The 12,318-nt window shown below is 51.8% G+C and overlaps 1 protein-coding gene across 5 annotated transcripts in view; it reads left to right on the forward strand.

Annotated features, from left to right (window-relative positions):
* Positions 1 to 1,944: 1,944 nt before the first annotated feature.
* The window catches only part of FAM118A (family with sequence similarity 118 member A), a 34,461-nt gene continuing 24,087 nt past the window's right edge, over positions 1,945 to 12,318 (forward strand). Inside the window, exon 1 of one of the 5 annotated variants that reach the window (XM_017665923.3) lies at positions 1,945 to 2,092. The gene's annotated coding sequence lies outside the window, so the exon portion shown is untranslated. Of the gene's footprint in view, positions 2,093 to 3,102; positions 3,391 to 8,552; positions 8,961 to 12,318 lie in introns of those variants that run through there. The other 4 variants (XM_017665926.3, XM_017665922.3, XM_017665925.3 and 1 more) reach the window with 4 other exon arrangements.

The following is a 12,318-nucleotide window of genomic DNA, read 5'->3' on the forward strand; positions in this document are numbered from 1 at the left end:
CTTCCTATATTCTGGATTGGGTCCTTAGTCAGATGTATGTTTTGCACATTTCTCCCTGTGTCTTGCCCTCTTATTTTTGTAGTGATATCTGATTCTTGCCCAACTTCCTTTTTCTGCATAGCCTCATCACCCCAGCAGATAAGTTTATGCCGAGTTCCCCTCCAACCCTGTCAGTTCCATGAGGGCAGGGGCGGGATTTCCTGTCATGTGCTCAGCTCCTAGCACAGTGGACACTTTGGGGGGGTGTTCATTCAGTGCCCATGCAGGTTCCGCTGGCCACACCATGGCTGCTGTGGGGCAGAGGATGTGCACTGGTGAGTGGAGGCCTCAGAGCAGCGGTTGCTAACTTCCGGACCAGTGGAGTGGAGGCCTGAGCCAGGCATGCCCTGGGGGTGGGGCAGAGAGACTCTCCCAAGGTGCGCTTGCCAAGCTCCCTGCCTCCTTTCTGTCGGCAAAGCCATCCAGCTAGCCACACACCCCACTGCTACCCAGGGCTGGCCACACAGCCCTCCTGCCAGCCTGCCAGAGGTGGTAGCAGCACCAGGGCTTCCGCAGGAAACTGATGTGGAGGCTGGGACAGCAAGGACCTAAAAGGCTTAATGAACTCTTTTTCCCTTAGTGTCAACAGCATGTCTGCGTAACAAGGGCATATATGCACAGCGGGAGGGCGTACCGAGATCTGTGGGGGTGTGGTCCAAGGGCATATATTTGTATATCCGGCCTTTATGCCAGTGCAGGGCATCTGTGTGTTGCAATGTGGGTCTTCCCACACAGTAAAACAGTAACTTCCTGTCTGGTTTGGCAGGATTGTCAGCTGGTTCCTGATGTTTTTCCTGTTCATTCTTTGGAGCACCCCTCCTAGGCCCTGTCTGTGACTGTCCCTTCTCTCCTTTCTGACAGTGCAATGCCCCTTCTGTAGCCAGACAGCCTCCGGCAGCGATTTCAAGCAAACGCCTACGTTTCAGCTTGGCCTAGTTACTCTAAGTCCTCTGTGTCTATTTTTCACCATTAAAGGGGGACTAATAATACCTACTGCATAGGGTGACCACAGGATGAAGTAAGATATGGTATGAAGAGTTGAGTGCGAGGCACCCAGTAAGTGTGCAATAAACAGTAATGTGTACACATACACACAAGCACATCCGTCCCAGACACACTGGTGTCTCCCTGGGCAGCACTTGCTGCATGCTGGGCACCACTGGTATAGAAATGGAGTCTGGGCCCTAGAATCTGGCAGCTGAGCCTTGTCTCACGCACACACATATTTATTCCCTTGTTTCACACATGCTGAATAGACACGCTCATGCCACCTGGGTGGAGGCTAGGACACGGGCACCTACACCCTGAAGCACCCAATATGTGGCAGTGTACAGCCCAAGCCAGCACCTCGCAGTCCCCTTATCTCCGCTGAGGTTGCTCAGGGCAGCCAGGTGGCAGTGCACCTTGCAACCTGAGAAGCTGTGTCTCTCCTGCATATAGGGGAGGAGAGGCGGGCTTGTTCCTAAGGCATCCCTTTTCCTGGCCTTGTCTTTGTAAGGCCTCTTGGCTGAGTTTTTGCGTGGAGGGGCTGAGCCCTCCAGCCTGTATCTCAACTGGGGCCGAACTGATTACTCCAGCTCCACCACCCTGGGACCCGCCACCCCTGGGGTCCCACTGCCCCTTGGGTCTGGCCTCTGACAGCACCTAGCCCATAGAGTCCTGCTTATCAAGGTCCATGCTGTGGCCTGGGAGCTCCTTGAGCGCAGGTGCAGATGACCAGCACTCAGCACAGAGCATTGCCTATCAAGCCTGCCTGTGTCAGGGGGTGGGGAGCCGAACGCAGTGGTGGTTAAAAGTGTGGGTGGGGCATGGGACTGCCAGGGTAACTTGGCAGGGCGTTGGCTTTTCTTTGTCAAATTGGAGTAATAATGATGGCACCTTCCGCACAGGCTTATTCTGAGGACTAAATGAAGGAACATAAGCAAAGTCCTCATGAACGTGCCTGGCACCACACAGGAAGCCCCCTCTGCCTTGCTCATTTCTGAGCTGCTGGCACCCACAGGATTCTGGGCTCTGTCCTGGGCCCCCAAAAGTTCACAGGCTGCTGAAACTGGTAAGACCAGCTTCCCTCATAAATGTGAGGCTTCCACGTGGGCGGGGTGGGGGTGGGGAGGTGAGGGGTGGGGTGTGTGTGTTAACAGCCAACTTTAAAACCAGGCAGAGAAAAAAATGTGCTAAGGAGAGAGGAAGTAATCATTAATTCTGGCTGGCTCTGGCAGGGCAGGGACGGCCATCTGGGAAGGCTGGTTAGCGGAAGTTGTGATCCGATTAGATCTTATTGAGGGAAGAGAAAGATTTCCAGTGGCAGAGGAAGGGAGGGGGGCACCTGAATAAGATTATTAGGGGACACTCATGCAGCAGTGTGCCCTGTGCCAAGCTCATTTGTGCACAATCCTCAACCACCCCAGGAGGTGGTATTAGCAGTAGCGCCAGTTTACAGATGCGAAACCTGGGGCACAATCGCGCAAGCCACAGGGCCTCAGGGGATCAGAACCCAAGCTGGCCTATTCTCAGCCTCGGGGCAGGGGCACAGTGTTTCTTGATGAGGACACTCACACATTCAGACACTTGGGCATCGCGTGCGCAGTCAGTTCCTGCTTTGGGGACCCAGGGGTGGACATGACCAGCAAAGTACCGGTTCTCACGGGGAGAGAGAAAAAAGGAAGTGTACGTAATCTCTGAGAGGGGTTAAGAACTCTGAAAGAAAACACAGGGCTGGGGGAAGGGACTCGCGATTTTAGATGGCAGGGGTCTTCAGCAAGCAGAGCGTTACTGGAGACGCGAGACCTGCCCGGATCTGGGCCCACCTTGGGCCGAGGATTGAACGTGTGCACAAGCGTGGGGCGCTTCCGATCGTGCTGGTGCTCGCCACGCCCCGGCAGAGCGCGCTCGCGCCCATTTTGCAGATGAGAACAGAGCGCGCGCACTGGGCCTGATCAGAAGAGGGATCCTTCCGCGTCCTCGACCGCGCCTGCGCCGGAGATTTCCAGGGGGCGGGGCGGGGCGGGGCGGGGCTCCCAGGGAGGGCGGGGCCTCAGGCCCCCGCAGGACCGTTGGTTTCTGGGCGGAACCCTCGCGCGGCCAGCGCCGGTGTGCGGGGGGCAGTTTTGCGGCGCGCCGCGGTCGGCTACCGTGGGAGTCGCGGCTGAGCGCGGCGGAGCGTGCGCGCGGTCTTGGCTCCGGCTCCCGCCCCGGTGCGCGCGCAGGCCCCTCCCCGCAGCCGCCGTCTGCCCTGCCCCGCCCAGCGCGAGCGGTGCGCGGCCTTTGCGAGACTCGGGAGACTGGGTGGACCGCTGAGCGGGAGGCGGCGGCGGGGGCGCGAGCTCGGACCGCGTCTCGGCGGCGCCGCAGGTGAGCGGGTGTTTCTGGGAGGCCTGGGGGTCCAGGTCGAGAGCCCTGAGGACCCCGAGCCCCTCGGGATCCGCCTCGGCCCCTGAAGACTCTCGGGCCCCCCGGCACCTCAAGGACCCCACAGTGACCCCTTCCCATGGGGACTCCTGGCCGCCGAGGCCCCCTCGGGATCCCTCCCGGCCCCCTCAGGACTCGCCCCAGTCTCCTCCGGACCCCTACCCCCAGAGACCCTATCGAAGTCCCCGGCCACCTCTGGGCCCTACCACTTGGCAGGACTCATGAACCCCAGAATCCTTCAGGATTTCTGGTAGACTCCGAAACCCTTTGAGGACTTCCTGCCCGTTCATGGCCCTGAGACCCCCTCAGGGGCCCTCTGTCCCAGACACCCCCTCAGGATTCCCCCAGAACCCCCTGAGACCGTCCCAGAATTCCCCTCCTTGTCCCGAGGGCTCCGGAGAACCCCCTGGGCCACCAGGCCCTCTGTGCCATCAACCCCCAGCCCCCCCAGATCCCTGGGCCGCCATCCCCGGGCATCTCCTCTGCCTCTTTATCACCTGCCCTGAGGGTTCAGTTCCCTCTGGGCTCCCCCTCCAGGCCTATCTCAGGGCTTGGGTTTCTCAAACCTGAGGTCCACTGACCCCAGGGTGTCCGTGAAAGTCTTCTGGAGTTGTGAATTCTTAATATAAAAGAAGTAGAGGCATATAATAGGTCACGTGACGACCCTTTGTAACCTTGCGGGTGGGTAGGGGGAGTGATCCCAGCTCCCGTGTTTGCATTGTGTTTGTCTAGCACTGAGGCCAAAGCAGGGAGTGTTTAACTTACAATATTCTGGTGAGACAAGGCCGGACAGGAGAGTCTAGACAGATCTGATGTGGAGGCAGAGCTAAGTAAGTGGGGTGAGGGTGTTAGGGCAAATCAGGTGCTTTGAGGTTCTCTGGCTTCATATTTTCAATCTTGGGACTAACCTTGTATTTTGAAGTGCCTGATCATTTCCAGGATTGGCCCTGGAGCTGGAGACCACACAGTGTCTGCCCTTCGGGCCTTGGAGTGGGGCGGTTATGTGGTGGCAGTTAGGTGTAGGGGCATGGGCCCAGCTGGGGGGGGGAGCTGGATTCTCAGGAAGGGGTGTTGAGGGCTGTTGGAGGGGAGGAGAAGTGACGGGTAGCAAGGTTGCTGATTCTTGAATTCTTGGTTAAGAATTTTGCCAGGGTCTTTCTGGCAGCTGGACAGTATGTAGAAAGGCAGAGAGGCCTGCCCCGAGAGCGCACCTCAATTTGGAAACCGAGAAGTGTGTCTGGAGCACAGATTCATCCTGGGGCACGGCTGGAGATGTATTGTCTCCCTTAATGAAAGAGGTTCTCAGGGTTTTGGAGGGAATCATAAGTGGGGGGAATCCAGCCTTGTCCCCTGAGACTCAGGCCCTTGGCCCTTTCTTGAATCACTGCTTCTACCACCGCCTTGAGTAAATGGTGACGCTGCTCCGGGCCAGCGGAAGATAGGAGTTGGCTAGTGGGCGGGGAGGAGTGAGGGAAGCCTTCTGAGGAGACGGGAATGAAAGGCACTGGGTGGTGGGTGTGGCTGAGTGCAGGTTTTGGGTGGGGAGGTAGCAGGACCGGTTGCCGGTCAGGGAAGTCGGGACCACGGGACCGGGGCCTGAGGAGCTTCAGAAGCCCAGGACTTGGCTCTTTCAGGGAGCGGGGCCGGTTGAGGGGTTTAAGGAGGGGGGTGGGAATGGCGGTTGTGATCTTGAGGAATCGCTGGCTCTGGCGGGGAGGCTGTTTGGAAGGAGCAAGGCCGCGTAGAGGTAGAGGTGGTCAGGATCAGGGGACCGCGGCCTCCTCGAGCGTGGCTGTGCAGATTCTGAAAGTAGACCGAAAAGGCTGGTGGTCCAGCTCTTCCCACTTCAAGCCTACAGTTTTCTGCCTGGGGATTGACTCTTCAACTCCTTACTTCCTGTAGGTGAGGTTTTCTCTTTTTGCCCAAAAAGGCAGATGGTCATCTGGGGCTTCATCAGGGTTGACTGTGCGTGTCCTGGTGAGCCCAGCGTCCACACAGGAGATGCACGGGGAGGGTGAAGAGAGGCTGATTCTCAGAAGTGGAGCAAGGCCTTGGCGGGGGTGGGGCGCTGGGCTTGGGGGTCCTGAGGAAATGGAGAGCCTTTGACGGAGAGGCAAGCTCAGGTGTGTCCTGCCGGACTGTCGCCCGTGCGGGCCTCGGAGGGCTGCAGCTGGGAGCGGGTGGCTGTCAGTGGCCGGACAAGTGAGGACTTAAGCAGTGGCAGAGGGTGTGGAACTTTCTGTGGTGGTGAAGGGGTTCTGTTCTGTGTCTCTGTTCCCCAATGCGCTCACCACACGTGGCTCTCCAGCACTTAAATATGGCTAGTGCGAACGAAGAACATAATTTTAAGTTTCATTTAGATTTGATTAATTCAAACCAGAAAGGACCCCATCACGTACATAGGGTAATAAATAGAAGGGGAAGCACACTCTTCCGGGCTTTGTTCCTTTAAATGTTGCCCCTGGTAGTGTTTCATCAACCCTTATTCCTTTTTTACAGATAAAGGAAATAGAGGCTCAGAGAGAATAAATAATTTAGTATCACATTAAGTAGTTTAACTAGCTCCTGATTTTTAACTTCTAAGCCCAGGCTCTCTCTGCCAGATCTCACTTCCTTTCTCCAAATGGCCCGGAGCCTCTCCCTGCCGGGAGAATGAAGCCCTTTGGAAGGATGGCATGATTTCCCTGCCCCGCCTTCCTTATCTGCTTCTTGCTAACCTTAACGTGGATAGCTGTGCGATTAAACCAAAATAGACTAAACAAAACTGTTGTGAGCTGGTTGTTTTGTCCTAGGCTGCTTCTTGCTGTCCCCCTGTATCTTCCTGTTGGCAGCTGTTTCTCAGCATTTCTGGAGAATGAACCGTGTAAGAAAGCAGATGAAACTGCAGATGAGTCAAATTGTGTGCCTCGTTATTTATAAAGATTTGGTGGTAAAAGTAGAAGTGAGTGCTTTAGGTGAAATTTTGGAGTCACAGTGGACCAGGTAGTGCTCAGATAGTGGCAAGATGATGGGACATGAGCCACGGGTGAGTTCATAGCTGGCCCCTAACTCCTTGGGGGACCTTGATTAAATCCCTACCTCTGAGGGTCTCCATTTTCTTATAAAATTAGGGTATTTGGCATTCCTTTGGATCCCTTCAGCTCTAAAATGCTCTATTTTTAAGTTCCATTGAAGGTTTACTTGTGGAACATCTTATTCCTCTTGGGTTGGCTAAGTGCTGGCAGTTCAGCTTGCCTTTGGCCACTGTGTTGGTGTCCTTTACCATTAGTGGCTTATCGTGAAGTATCTAGTCCACCTAAGTTACTTAACGTGATGTGTCACCTGTATTGGACAAGCTGTGAAACAGTGGACACTTAAGCCGTTGGCAGCATTCTAGTTAATGCCAAATCTAGTTCTTTGCCATTCTGAGCTGCACTAATGTTCAGAGAAAATGTGCGAGACTGTATTTACTACGGTGGTTGGCCTCTTAAAATGGTTTAATGTCAGCCTTGGCCAGGTGAGAAGTAATAATGGCCACTCCATAGGGTTGAGGGGATTAAATGAGATAATGCAAGTAAGTGCTTCATACTTTCCATTGAAATTAATAAGGGTGTAGAAAGGGTCAGTACTAATGTTACTTTTTGAACTAAACTGTGACTTCTGAATATTTTATTAGTGTGGGTTTGGTTGTTTTCTGTCTGGGAATATAGAGCCAGGCAACTCTGCTTGGACACAGTGGTTTTAAGAAGCAAATGAACACATTTTGACCATTACAAAATAAGCACTTTTTTACTGTTGTCCTTTATTTTGATTGACTAGAAAGTGATTGACTAAGTGGCATGTGTTCAAATTAAGGTTTGTATTTTCTGTAAATTTAAAAAAACAGTTCATCCCGAAGATCTCTTACTAGTAATGGCTGAGGTTAAGTTTTACCAGGACTGTGGTTAAATTCATATGTAGTTGTGGTGACTCAGCCTTGGAAAAGTAGTGTTGAATTGAAAACCCCCTGTGGCTGAGGGAGGTGAGCTGGCTGCTGAGGTTGTTTACAGTAATAGACAAACATTTTACAGTTGACTAAGTACCCTTCAGACAGCTCACTTTCTCTCCACAACAATCCACTCATTGATGTGGATGATGAAATTCCCATTTGACAGATTTGGAAACGGAGGTTCAGAGAGGTCTCGCAGTCGGGGAAGTGCTGTTTCCTTGACTTCAGAGCCTGTGTTTTCCCAGCCATCACTCCAGTGCCGCTTCGGTTGGAGCTGTTAGGGTTTGGGGACTAACCATCCCATCTGCAGTTCTGTAAGCTTAATTTTTGTCTGTACGCGGCTTGTTGCCGGCTCAGGGTTACCTAATCATGCTGATCAAACTTGCCAGCAGTACAGCTGCCAGCCAGATCCGGGATGATTTGCTGTGGTTAGAGGGATGACTGTCAGGTGTATTGAAAACAACTCTTGTTGCCCAGTGAGCTCTGTTTCCGTGGCCTCCGTCCCAAGTCTACATGCGGAGGCAGATGGCAATGAAGAAGGCAGTTTGTGGAGATCAGATTGGAGGGAAGGCAGAAGACGTGTCAGCAACCAGCATGTGCCCTCCTCAGAAACTTGCCTATCCCGAGGCTCCGGAGACGGACCCCGCTGGGCAGTGCCTGCCTGGCTTTCAGACTTGCCTTTGCGGCCAGTACAGGTGACAGGCTTTGACCTCCTGTAAGGACAGTTCAGGCCTTAGGACTGGCTCCATGAGTCACACTCAATGTGGCACTAATATTTCCAAGTCTCCCATCTCCCGTGAGTAGGACCATTTGTACAAATGATTTATATATCATTTCTTAGGGTGGGTTCCTATTGTAACAGTGGTAGTGTGGTAATATTGATGGTATGTTATACAAAGGCCATCCGTGTTGCTGGGCTTTTCTGTGAATCAAGTCACTTGTACTCAGAGTGAACCGTGTCGGACTTTTCCCACAAATTCTGGGGGCATCTTACTCCAGTACTCTATGGACCCACTACAGGTGAGTTAAAAGCCGGCCTGCGGACACTTGTCTGTTGAGTGAAAAATGTAGTTTGTAATAGAAAATAATTCATTTTAAGTTTTCTTATTAGGTAGTTTAAGAATCACTAATCTTGACAGACATTTCTCTCCCTCCCCCGTAAATGTTGCGGACTCTCCCTCCTTGGTCCTGCCCCTTTTTCTCCTGATCCCGTTCCCTTCCTCTCCTCCTCTCTGCTCTCTGTGGCAGTGTGGAAGGGCTGTGGAACAGGCGTTTCAAACCTGGGCTAGTTCCGCAGGTCTTCAGCGCGCCGGGCCAGAGTTGCCCTGCACTGTGTCACCCGGCTGCCTGCCTGGCACTGAGTGGGCCGGGCTGGGGTGCCGGCTCACGTGTCTTGGCTCCCCACAGGCGCTCTCCACCCTCCTGGGAGGCTACACTGGGCCTTACCAGGCAGAGTTCCTGGAGGGCAGGCTGCGTGTCGGACGGCTTATCCCACTTTGCTGGCTTGCTGATAACCTCGTTGACCAAAGTAGTCACACAATCATCTGTGAGTGACGGGACTATCGAGGGTGTGGTCTGGAGGCAAGGTGGTGGGGGCTTCTTAGCAATTGGGCACAGTGGGCTTGGGGGTTGGGGGCTTGGCTTTGCTGACCGTGGGCCACATTCTCTCGTGCTGCGCCCCGTGTGATGACCATGCAGCCCTGGCTGCTGGGGTGCCACGATGAAGGCAGCTTGGGCTACTCTGAAGCCAGTTCATAAAGTACTCATCATCTCCAATTTTAAGCAGAAAACATCCTGCTAAGACTTTTATTCATGGCTTTAGATAAAAAGAATAGGAAATGCTTATACCAGTCTGTGCTGGGGCCTGATCTTGCCTTCAGAAAATACTGATAGGTCCTTGAAAAGAATTGGTTGCTATGATGACTTGGCTTTGGGCCTGCGAGCTGTATTGACGACATGATCACCAAGGAAACCGCAAGATGCAGCTTCTGAAAGTTCTCAAGGCTTTTGTTACTCTTTTCTGGAATCTGATTGGCTTAGAAAAATGGCTTTGGGGATGGGAGCAGAACCAGGGGTTTGCTGTCCCACCGGAGCCTAGGATCAGTACTGATTGCTCTGGAAATGTCCTTGAACCTTGGTTTAAAAACAAGGGGAGATTTGCTGCTGAAAGAACTGGAAATGAGGTAATGTCTTTAAACATGTAGAGTTATAACAAACGGTAAATGTCTAAATATGGGCAGCTATGCAGTTGATTACAGAGTCATTGTGTTGAGTTTTAATTTAACTTGGTACTTCCCCGTTGGCTTCTCTGCTCCTTAAACGACCACGTGTCTGTTGAAGTCTAGAGGCGCGTCTGCCTGGTGAGCTGGAGCCCCGGTGATGCTGTTTAAGCTGCTGAGGAGCCAGCCCCGGACTTGTTGGGCCTCAGCAGTGTGAGCGCCCACCCGGCAGAGGCCACCCGGAGGACAATGACACTGCAGGAAGGCTGGGACTCGGGGTTCGGCACTGGTGGTGTGTGTAACTTGTTCTTTTGGAAGACTTTGGAGTTTTAATTTTGGAGTCAGGTCCAGCCCACGAAAGCTTAAATCTTCATACTCTTTGCAGATGTGTGAATGCAATATTTAGGTTTTTCATTTGTAACTGTTAAATGTGCATATATAGAGACTCAAAAGCAGTCGAACAATAATTGGAAGAAGTAGATACAGATTTGTAAAGTTCTTTGCCATGGAAACAGTTTTGGTCATTTCTTAAGTCTTTGGTTGACCAGAGATTGTTTAGAAAGAATTTGAAAATGTGTAGCAAAGACTGAGATGATGAGAGAGTCCTTCCTATACTATTTCAAAGTGATGTGGGTTATTTTGGGGGTGTTGGGGGGCAACTGGTCAGCTGATGAGCATCTCACAGTAACTTTAAGTAGGACTGACCCTGGGAGGTTGAGAAATGAAGTCTGGGGCCGCCTTACAGGCAGGCTGGCGCCTGAGCCGCGGGACGCAGCGCTGTGAACGTCCAAGGAAGCAACTTTCACGTGAGGCGTCCTTGAGCTTTTAAAACTTGGTTGGTGAGCAAGAGTTCATACTCTATAGTTGTTAAAGCTGAGGATTGGTGGACAGTTAGGTCATTCTTTTAGGGTTCCCTGACCCAATTTCAGCATGGGGGGTTCCCCCCACGTAAAATACTAGGCAGCTTGTCTGAGGATTCAGTTCAATTCAACTCCGTTTTGACACTAACTGGAGATGGTGTCAGTGCCCAGGTTGAGGGCTCAGTCCTATCAGACTGCCCTCCCCGGCTCCTGGGCCAGTGCCAGGCCCCGGGATGTTACCTGTGGGGTCTACAGGTTGGAGGTTCCAGCAGCCTCTTTAGGTTTGATTAATTTGCTAGAGCTGCTCACAGGACTCAGGGAAACAGCTGCCAGTTTATTGAAGGCTGTGATAGAGGGTACAGACGAACAGCCAGGTGAAGAGGTAAGGGCTGGGGTTCCGAACAGAGGAGCTTCGGTCGTTGGGGAGCTTGGGGCCGGCTCCTCGGCCCGCGAGAGTGGAGGCTCTGAGAAGGAACCCAGGGCTCTCTTCCTGGGTTTTATGGAGGCTTCAGTGTACAGTCCTGCCTGACTAGGTCATTGGCTGTAGGCAACTCAATAACGTCCAGCCCCTTTTCCCTCCCTGAGTTGGGGGTGGGACTGTGTTCCCACCCTCTAATCACAGGGTGGATCCTCCTGGCAAACAGCCTCCACCCTTGGGTGGGGTCCAAAAGTCACTTCAATAATGAGACACTCATTTAATTCACCTTCATGGCTCTGAAGCAGTTTAGGACCTGCAGATGAAGACAAAATATATCTGAGAATTATATATATGTTTGTTTCTGTTTCTTAAAAGCCGTTATATTAAAGTCGTTGAAATCTCGGGGCTGGCTAGCCGGGGGCAGGAGGATCGGAATGGGGGCTGACTGAGCACTGCCTGAACTCTACCGGCCTTTCCCGTGGGAGCCACGTCTTCGTCACCTGTGAACTGTGGTTTCTTAACATTTGGAGGAAGACCACGGGCAGCTTTGGGAGTTTGGAAGCTCTGAGCCCCTTTCCCCAGGGGTGGAGGGAGGGTACATGAGTTCCTACACAGAGCTGTGTGTACATTTTCCAGGGATATTTTTGGGATCCCACCCAGTTAGCTCTAAAATCTAAAGATACTTATAGACTGATGAAGCCTTGTTTTCTTACCCTGGAAAATTTTGGGTTACCTGTTTCAAATCGAGGGAGGAGAAATCATACATGTAAAAAGGTGGTTTTCAATTAGTGTGGCTAGGATATGGCAAACAGGACCTACTCTGCTGACTGTCTTTCTGGAGGGCGGTTTGGCGGTATGTGCTGAGGCACCTCACAGTGCCCATATTCCGTAACTCAGCAACTCTGCTCAGGATTCTCTCCTAAATAAATAATATCAAAATAAAGAGCTTGGTGCACAGACATGGTTGTCAGGAGTGTCACAGTAACGTTTTTCACTAGGGATATAGGTAAAGTAAATGATGGCTTATCAGTAAGATAGAATTTCAGGTATGTAGCTGTTACACTTGTATTTCTGAATCTTTACAAGGGAAGTACTTTATTATCCATGAGAAAAGGATATGAACTACCATCTCAAAGGATGAGAAAAATTTTTTTAAGTCTAGAGGGAAATATACAAATGTTAGCAGTTATTTATGGCTCATAGGTTAGTAGGATTATGGACTTTTTTTTTGGATTATGGACTTTTTAAACTTTATTTTTTTGTATATTTCCTTGTTTACAGTAAATATTAGCTCTAGAACTGGGGGAAAATGTGATTCTGGAAAAATTGTAGAATATGGAGATAGTTTGGCAATACACACTTAGCTGGTTTAAGATTCCTGTTTTATGTAAGCTAAGGATTGACCCT

The sequence above is a fragment of the Manis javanica genome, chromosome 10, assembly GCF_040802235.1.
Source record: "Manis javanica isolate MJ-LG chromosome 10, MJ_LKY, whole genome shotgun sequence".
Taxonomy (NCBI): domain Eukaryota; kingdom Metazoa; phylum Chordata; class Mammalia; order Pholidota; family Manidae; genus Manis; species Manis javanica.